The sequence below is a fragment of the Bubalus bubalis genome, chromosome 16 (assembly GCF_019923935.1).
Source record: "Bubalus bubalis isolate 160015118507 breed Murrah chromosome 16, NDDB_SH_1, whole genome shotgun sequence".
Lineage (NCBI taxonomy): Eukaryota > Metazoa > Chordata > Mammalia > Artiodactyla > Bovidae > Bubalus > Bubalus bubalis.
Genome location: NC_059172.1, coordinates 15,804,851 through 15,814,565, shown reverse-complemented (window position 1 = coordinate 15,814,565; position 9,715 = coordinate 15,804,851). Strand labels below are relative to the sequence as shown.

Below are 9,715 nucleotides of genomic sequence, written 5' to 3'. Positions count from 1 at the left end.
AAAGTAAAAAAGACCCTTTTGAATCACTGGACTTAAGATGCATAATATAAGGGTAGTGCCCTTCCTCTAGGGGCTTCCCAGGTGGCACTAGTGGTAAAGAACTTGCTGCCAATGCAGGAGAACTAAGAGACGCTGGTTTGACCCCTGGGTCAGGAAGATCCCCTGGAGGAAGAAATGGCAACCCATGCCAGTATTCTTGCCTGGAAAATCCTATGGACAGAGAAACCCGGCAGACTATACAGTCCATGGGGTTGCAAAGAGTCAAACACGACTAAAGTGACTTAGCACAGCACAATTCTTCTTCTAACATAATGACTAGGCCCATTTCCCATCCTTTATTTGGATCAAGATTCCACAATTGACAGAAAACACATGGGTGAGGCATTATGCTATTGATTTCTCTCAATTTTTGATTTTTTAAAAAATGAACTTATGAAAGAGCTAAAGGCATAACCATTAGCCATCAAATTACTTACAATTTGCAAGGCCATGGAGACATACTGGCCACATTGTTGAAGTTACTTAGAAAAAACTATCTCCACAATAGCTCCAGGCCAAGGGTTTCCAAATTTTTCTATCAGGATTGAGCATTGGAATTTACACTTAAGAATCTTGGAAACTACCTTTGACAGTGGAGGTGATGAAAAGATTCAAGGGATTAGATCTGGTAGATAGACTTCCTTGAAGAACTGTGGACAAAGGTTCGTATCATTGTACAAAAGGCAGTGACAAAAACCAACCCAAAGAAAAAGAAATGCAAGAGGGCAAAGTGGTTGTCTGAATGAGGTTTTACAAATAGCTGAGAAGGGAAGCAAAAGGCAAGGGAGAAAGGGAAAAGCAAACCCAACTGAATTCAGAATTCCAGAGAATAGCAAGGAGAGATAAAAGTAAAAAACCTTCTTAAGTGAACACTGCAAAGAAATAGAGAAAAACAATAGAATGGAAAAAAACTAGAGATCTCTTCAAGAAAATAGGAGATATCAAGGGAATATTTTATGGAAGGATGGGCACTATAAAGGAAAGAAATGGTAAGGACCTAACAGAAACAGAACAGATTAAGAAAAAGGTGGCAACAAGGCACAAAAGATATATACAAAAAGGTCTTCTTGACCCGGAGAGCCACGATGGTGTGGTCACTCACCTAGAGCAAGACACCCTAGAGAATGAAGTCAAGTGGGTCTTAGGAAGCATTACTGTGAATAAAGCTAATGGAGGTGATGGAATTGCAGCTGAGCTATTTCAAATCCTAAAAGATAATGCTGTTAAACTGTTGCACTCACTATGTCAGCAAATTTGGAAAACTCAGCAGTGGCCATAAGGCTAGAAAGGGTCAGTTTCCATTCCAATTCCAAAGAAGGGTAATGCCAAAGAATGTTCAAACTACTGGAAAATTGCATTCATTTCACATGCTAGCAAGGTAATGCTCAGAATCATTCAAGCTAGTCTTCAGCAGTCTGTGACCAAGAATTTCCAGATGTACAAGCTGGATTTAGAAAAGGCAGAGGAACCAGAGATCAAATTGCCAATACTTGTTAGATCATAGAAAACAAAAGGGAATTCCAGAAAAAAAAAAAAATCTACTTCTGCTTTACTGACTACTCTAAAGCCTTTGACTGTGTAGATTACAACAAACTATGGAAAATTCTTAAAGTGATGGAATTACCAGACTACCTTACCTGCCTCCTGAGAAATGTGTATGGAGGTGAAAAAGTTACAATTAGAACTGGAGATATAACAGTGGACTGGTTCAAAACTGGGAAAGTAATGTGTCAAGGCTGTATATTATCACCCTACTTTTTTAACTTATATGCAGAGTACATCATGCGAAATGCCAGGCTGGATGAATTAAAAGCTGTAAACAAGATTGCCAGGAGAAATATCAATAACTTCAGATATGCAGATGATACAACTCTAATGACAGAAAGTGAAAAGGAACTAAAGAGACTCTTGATGAAGGTGAAAGAGGAGAGTGAAAAAGCTGGCTTAAAACTCAGCATTCAGAAAACTGAGATCATGGCATCCAGTCCCATCACTTCATGGCAAATAGAAAGGATAAAAAGAGGAAATAGTGACAGACTTTATTTTCGGGGGGCTCCAAAATTCCTGCAGATGGTGACTGCAACCATGAAATTAAAAGATGCTTGCTCCATGTAAGAAAAACTGTGACACACCTAGACAGCCTATTAAAAAGCACAGACATCATCTTGCCGACAAAGGTTCATATGGTCAAAGCTGTTTTCTCTAGTAATCGTGTACAGATGTGAGAGTTGGACCATAAAGAAGGCTGAGACCGAAGAATTGATAGATTTAAATTGTGGTGCTAGAGAAGACTCTTGAGAGTCCCTTGGACAGCAAGGACATCAAACCAGTCAATCCTGAAGGAAATCAATCCTGAATATTCACTGCAAGAACAAATGCTGAAGCTGAAGCTCCAATACTTTGGCCACCTGATGCGAAGAGCTGACACACTGGAAAAGACTCCAATGCTGCGAAAGACTGAGGACAGGAGAAAGGGGTGACAGAGGATAAGATGGTTGAATGGCATCATTGACTCAAAGGACATGAGTTCAAGATAGTGAAGAACAGGGAAGCCTTGTGTGTCGCACTTATGAGTTTGCAGAGTCAGAGAACAACAACTATGTCTCATCTAATTTTTAGAGTCTATTTCTACTCTAAATAGCCAGCAAAAATTCACTGTAAAACAGCGAGATTATGAGATTTGAATATTTGAGCAAGATAAGGTATTGTGCTGTGTCTGCTTTTATCAAAGAATCAGATTAATGGGAAGTTTGATACTAGTCAAAGTCCACAACTGTTTAATATTCTTTGCATGTGAAATTAGTTGGTTTATCATTAATCGTGTTTAGCTGCACCAGATTTTATTTTTCTGTAGAACTTACTATGCCAATTTTATTACAGTGACTGTTCTCAGGAGGTTTATAACAGTGATTACAGCTCTGTTAATTATTCCACATATTTTGGGATTGTTTCAAAGTCAATGTAATTTTTTTAAGGCAAGGTTATCAGAAGGTAAAAAAAAAAAGATTAAATAATTTCCATTATGTTCAGAAAACTTTAGGTTTGGTTATTTTAATAATTATAATATAGTTCATTGATATTTATTATATTTCAAGTAGAAAATTTATTTTATGAATGCAATAATTTATTCCTTTCCTATTCCTTATACCTCATCTGAACATGAGAAAAGAATTCTTAATTATCACAAATTTTCTTCCTCACCCTTTTAAGGAATAAGCCTTCTTAACCAGCCACAGTTACCAATGAAAGTAATTTCAAATTTCCAATATAATGTAAATAAAATTTTGATGATGCTGTGTTAATCTCCATCGAGTCATTTATCACAAAGTCATTTATCATATATCATTTTCAGATATTTGTATGGAGGTAAAGGTCCATCTAGTCAAGGCTATGGTTTTTCCTGTGGTCATGTATGCATGTGAGAATTGGACTGTGAAGAAGGCTGAGCACCGAAGAATTGATGCTTTTGAACTGTGGTGTTGGAGAAGACTCTTGAGAGTGCCTTGGACTGCAAGGAGATCCAACCAGTCCATTCTGAAGGAGATCAGCCCTGGGATTTCTTTAGAAGGAATGATGCTAAAGCTGAAACTCCGGTACTTTGGCCACCTCATGTGAAGAGTTGACTCATTGGAAAAGACTCTGATGCTGGGAGGGATTGGGGGCAGGAGGAGAAGGGGACAACAGAGGATGAGATGGCTGGATGGCATCACTGACACGATGGGCATGAGTCTGAGTGAACTCCGGGAGTTGGTGATGGACAGGGAGGCCTGGAGTGCTGTGATTCATGGGGTCACAAAGAGTCGGACAGGACTGAGCGACTGAACTGAACTGAAGAAATCAAAAACCAAATATTACATGTCTAGTGAAAAGTAGGTCTTCTCACTATCCATCAAAATTAAACCCTAATAGTTATAACAAAAGAGTATGTTCTTAGATGGTCTAAGAACATAGATTGACCAGATTCTATGGTAAAGAACTGAATCAGGCAGTAGGCTAGGATTAATTCAGGTACTGAGACCAGAATAACATGGTGGTGGTGGTCAATGCAAAGTTCCAAGAATTGATTGTGTTATTGTAGAGTGAAAAGAAGCAGAAAATCTAGCTAGATTATCAAGGAGGCAGAATGTTATATGTAGTTAGGCCCAGTAGTTCTCCTAGGGAGTTAAGGTGCAAACAAGTTATAGAACTTGCAAATAGCTTTTTGGTTTGTTAATTTCGGATTTATACCTGAATAGTTATTCTGTTGGTTAGCTCATTTTTGACTTAATAATTCTCTATGTACTTACCTTGAGGGCTTAAAAGTTATTATCTTTTATTTAACAAAATAAGATATTAAGCCTTAGGAAAATTGAATTCCACAAGGCCAGATCATTATAGATCTCAGATCAGAATCATGGTTCTTGGATCAATTTTCTTTTCATGATATTGATCCTGATTTCCTCCAGTATTTATGGGATTTTGATGTTTCCTAATTTTACGTCTCAATGATGAATGGTAAAAATAAAGCAAGCTATTTAAATATGCGTTCCTTAGTTTCCCAACAAACAACAAGGTAGATATGCAGGGTGCAAGAGATATAAGTTTCAAAGAAATTGAAAATTACAACAATATTCCCAATTACATAATAAATGAGTCTCTATGTTCCCTTCAGTGATTATCATATAGATAAAAAGTTTGGAGTGTGTGTCTATGCAGGTGGAGATTTGTGCTGCTTCTGCTGTATGGGAATATAGATGGGATTCACTTTAAGCAATTCAATATATGAAAATGAAGTTTAGTGCTCTCTTCGGCAGCACATATACTAAAATTGGAACGATACAGAGAAGATTAGCATGGCCCCTGCACAAGGATGACACGCAAATTCGTGAAGAGTTCCATATTTTTACTAACGCATATATATGGAATTTAGAAAGATGGTAACAATAACCCTGTGTATGAGACAGCAAAAGAGACACTGATGCATAGAACAGTCTTATGGACTCTGTTGGAGAGGGAGAGGATGGGAAGATTTGGGAGAATGGCATTGAAACATGTACAATATCATGTATGAAACGAGTCACCAGTCCAGGTTCGATGCATGATACTGGATGCTTGGGGCTGGTGCACTGGGATGACCCAGAGGGATGGTGTGGGGAGAGAGGAGGGAGGAGGGTTCAGGATGGGGAGCACATGTATACCTGTGGCGTATTCTTTTTGATATTTGGCAAAACTAATACAATTATGTAAAGTTTAAAAATAAAATAAAATTAAAAAAAAAAAGAAAAGAAATTCATAGTTACCAAAGGGGAAAGCAAAGGTAGGGAAAGGATAAATTAGGAGGTTGGGATTAACATATACACACTACTATATTTAAAATAGATAACAAGGACCTATAGCATAGGGAACTCTACTCAATATTCTGTAATAACCTGTATGTGAAAAGAACCTGAAAAAAGAATAGATGCATGTATAACTGAATCACTTTGCTGTGCAGCAGAAACTAACACAACATTGTAAATCAACTATACTCTAATATAAAATAAAAATGAAGTTAAAAAAGAAAATAAATAAATAAATAAAATGAGCCCTGGTGCCAGATGCCCAGGACAGAAGAAGGCTAAGATGCAGTTTGTGTCCTATGAACTTGGGGTTCACATGTGGACACAGCCCAGCCAGTCCAGCCCAAAAGTGGTGGCAGGGTTCAAGTCCACATAGAGCAGCGGCCTCTAAGTGAGATGGTCCCTTCTTGTGGTGGGAACAGGAGCGCGCTGGGAGTGGAATGTGAAGATCCCAGGCCCTTGGCTCGAGGTTCAGTCTGCTCCTGTAAAGGTTCCCAGTCTCAAGTCACACCCACATCCGTTCATCCGGATCTACTCCTGCTCGGAGATTACCTGGGAATTATGTCAACCTTGAGTCCCCCATTTGGGTTTCATAGAAAACAGTGACTCTCAAACTTTGGCAAATATAATAATTATCCTGGGAGAGTGCTAAAAATCATTTTTGAAGTCTGAATTTCACCCTCAAGAGATTCTAATTCAGAAGTTCTTGGAAACTGGAGCTTTCAAGGAGGGTGACCAATCCTCTTGATTTGCTCTGAAATGTGAGACTTTGGTTTTGAAACAGGATGATCCCAGGAAATCTGTGACAAGTCACCCTAGCTGGGGCAGGTACTGTTGGCCTCTGCCCAATAACATTTTTTTCTTCCTTTTGCTCAGGCAGTAACCTGCTCCAGGAAGGTAAGCCTCCAACAGCCACCAGCCCCCAGCCCCAGGTAAGGGGCCTGTTCCACTTCCTGTTAGAAATGCTTTATTTCAGGTGGACCTGTGACCCACTGTACACCAATGAGTTGTAAAAGAAAGAGTTATGGAAAGAGACATCTAAAAGAGACAAACAGAGACTGGGGGAGACAGCTGCCCTGTCTGCCTTTGTCAAAGCTGTATGAGGACATGATGTCTGGAACTGTGGCAGCCATTCAGCAATCATGAGGCCACAAACCTAAGGATGAAAATTCAGCTATGGAAGAGCAATTACATAAGAGGAGCTTCCATTTCTTGTAACATCACTGAATCACATCGCCAGACTCAAATTTGAGTTTTTTATCTGACTCCAAAGTCAGTACCTGACTTTGAGTACCTGACTCCAGTCTAATTGGTATGTTATTAAATGTTTTTCTTGCTCAAAAAAAAAATAAATAAATAAATAAATAAAAAATTAAAAATTAAAAAAAAAAGAAAATAAAGTTTATATAAACTAGTAAATTAAGGAGTGTTTCTTCAATACCTAGTAACTCTCCTTGTGACTGGCAAGTATCTTCCACCTGAATGAATTAACTTGTTACATGTGTGAGAATCTCTAAGAAGTTTAAATATTTAATTATGACTCATGCACATTATAGAACTACAACACTCTTATTTATTTTTAAGCTGATGTTCACCTGTATGGTTCTGATTCTGGTGATCAAGGCAAAGAAAACTAGGGAAGTATGGGCATTTTAAGAAATTTTTCTGCTATATCAGAATAAATATATATAAAATATTTAAAAATTAGAATTAATAACAACATATGTGAATATCTGCAGCTAATGAAGATTTGAATGAATTATTTTCTGGTCTGGTTTATAATATGAGGCTGTGAATTCTCAAATTTCAGCACATCTATATTATAGTACAGGCTTCCAAAGTGGCTCAGTAGTAAAGAACACACTCGCCAGGGCAGGAGACACAGGTTCAATCCCTGGGTTGGGAAGATCCCCTGGAGAAGGAAATGGCAATGCGCTTCAGTATTCCTGCTTGGGAAATCCCACGGACAGAGGAGCCTGGCAGGCTATAGTCCATGCAGTCTCAAAGAGTGGGGCACAACTTAGCAACTATACAACAGCAGCAGAATATTATGGTACAGCCTTCAGGAAATTCTCATTCATAATGGGAATATTTGCCTATAGGCATAAAATTCACTTAAAATTAAGGAATGAGGCTAGCTTATGGTTAAAAATTAAAAAAAATAAATGACTACTAATGCTAAGCCTATATTTGGCAAGCTTTGTTTATAATACATGACATAGCTCTCTGTGCAATTCTTTTACTTTTGATTTTTTTTTTTTTTTTTTAAGATTTCACCACTGTTAAGTCTATGAAAAAGGGCAACTATTATTTTTTTTTCACTTTGATAGATTTAAAAAATGGGGCATGAAGTCTTTGACTGACTTATCTCCCACTCTAAAATCTTAAAAAAATTCCCTCCAGTGTATTTGTGTTCACAAAGATGATTTATGTACTCAACTCATTAAAGAATTTTAAAAAGATCCTCAGCAAGGTGAACATTAGACAAGGAAATTAATTCAATGCTGAGAATATAAACAGAATACTGCAATCATAAAAAATAATAGAAATCAGCTCTTTCTTATCCAACATAAACTCCTTTCAAAAAATTAACCAGCTTCTGTAATTACATTTTTATTGTGTTTTTTATTTATACCATATTCCTCTGGTAAGTAAGCTTGTAATTGCAGACAGCTCTACTTTATGTATTTAAATTAAAGTCAAATGGAGTCAAACTCTCAGAATTTTTTCTTTTGTCTCATAAATAAATAAAGGAAAAAAACAATAATCTGGTTCTTGAGAAAACATTCAAATGTTTGATTAACATATTTCAACACAGTGAGTAAAAGAAAAAGAAAACAAACAAACAAACAAAAGATCCTTTGTGTGTGACCATACTGGGTGCTTATTAAATCTATTACATTGTACCCCAAAGCAATCTTATTAAATATATATACACACACACACCTTTTTGAAGACTTTTAACTTTGCTAGTATCAGAATTTCCAATACAGTGAGATTCAGAACAATAAGGTTCTAACTAACTCTCAGATGTGAAATGCCCAAAAGTAGAGGTAATATCAGATTCAAAATTAGGTCCAATAGCACAAAAGCATCAACAAGGGTGGAGTCTATCCTCCCCTCTTTTTTGAACTCCAACTATGTGGTTAACATCATGCTAAGACAGGTCTCCTTTAGTAGGGAACACCATTGATGACAACTCCTAGTGCTACAAAATCTTTGTTTTTTCAGAGAAAGGAATGTTTTCTTTGTCTCAGTATTACAAGTGTTCTTAAATTTATTCTCTTCAGATTGGTGAAGAGTTATAGTTTTACTCCTGACTCCATCATTTTGACCACAAGGACTAAATGTCACCAAAGGCCCACAGTAGGGTGTTTGGTGAATGAGTGAAAGTGAAAGCCGCTCAGTTGTGTCCAAATCTTTGCAAACCTGTGGGCACTCTCCAGGCCAGAATACTGGAGTGGGTAGCCTTTCCCTTCTCCAGGGGATCTTCCCAAACCAGGGATTGAACCCAGGTCTCCCTCACTGCAGGTGGATTCTTTACCAACTGAGCCATTAGGGAAGCCCAGTAGTTACCCTAACAAAATTGGGGTGTTATTAGATGACAATAGTTATAAAGCAGAAGCAACATTGTTAGATAAGATATGTTCACTAGTATGTTATTTCTCTTTAATAAATGAGGAAACAAGATTTCAAGATTTTAAGCAATTTAGTGCTTCAGTTCTGTTCAGTTCAGTTCAATTCAGTCACTCAGTCGTGTACGACTCTTTGTGACCCCATGAATCGCAGCACGCCAGGCCTCCCTGTACATCACCAACTCCCGGAGTACACCCAGACTCACATCTATCGAGTCAGTGATGCCATCCAACCACCTCATCCTCTGTCGTCCCCTTCTCCTCCTGCCCCCAATCCCTCCCAGCATCAGAGTCTTTTCCAATGTGTCAACTCTTCGTATGAGGTGGCCAAAGTACAGGGGTTTCAGCTTTAGCATCATTCCTTCCAATGAAATGCCAGGGCTGATCTCCTTTAGAATGGACTAGTTGGATCTCCTTGCAGTCCAAGGGACTCTCAAGCCTCTCAAGAGGCTTCTCCAACACCACAGTTCAAAATCATCAATTCTTTGGCACTCAGCCTTCTTCACAGTCCAACTCTCACATCCATACATGACCACTGGAAAAACCATAGCCTTGACTAGACGGACCTTTGTTGGCAAAATAATGTCTCTGCTTTTGAATATGCTATCTAGGTTGGTCATAACTTTACTTCCAAGGAGTAAGCGTCTTTTAATTTCATGGCTGCAATCACCATCTGCAGTGATTTTGGAGACCCCAAAAATAAAGTCTGACACTGTTTCCACT

General features: G+C 38.1%; 1 non-coding gene across 1 annotated transcript; it reads left to right on the top strand.

Moving 5' to 3' along the window:
• Positions 1–4,816: 4,816 nt before the first annotated feature.
• Positions 4,817–4,923, top strand: LOC112579761. The gene has a single exon (XR_003104095.1). It is a non-coding gene; the product is annotated as a U6 spliceosomal RNA (small nuclear RNA).
• The last annotated feature ends 4,792 nt before the right edge of the window (positions 4,924–9,715 follow it).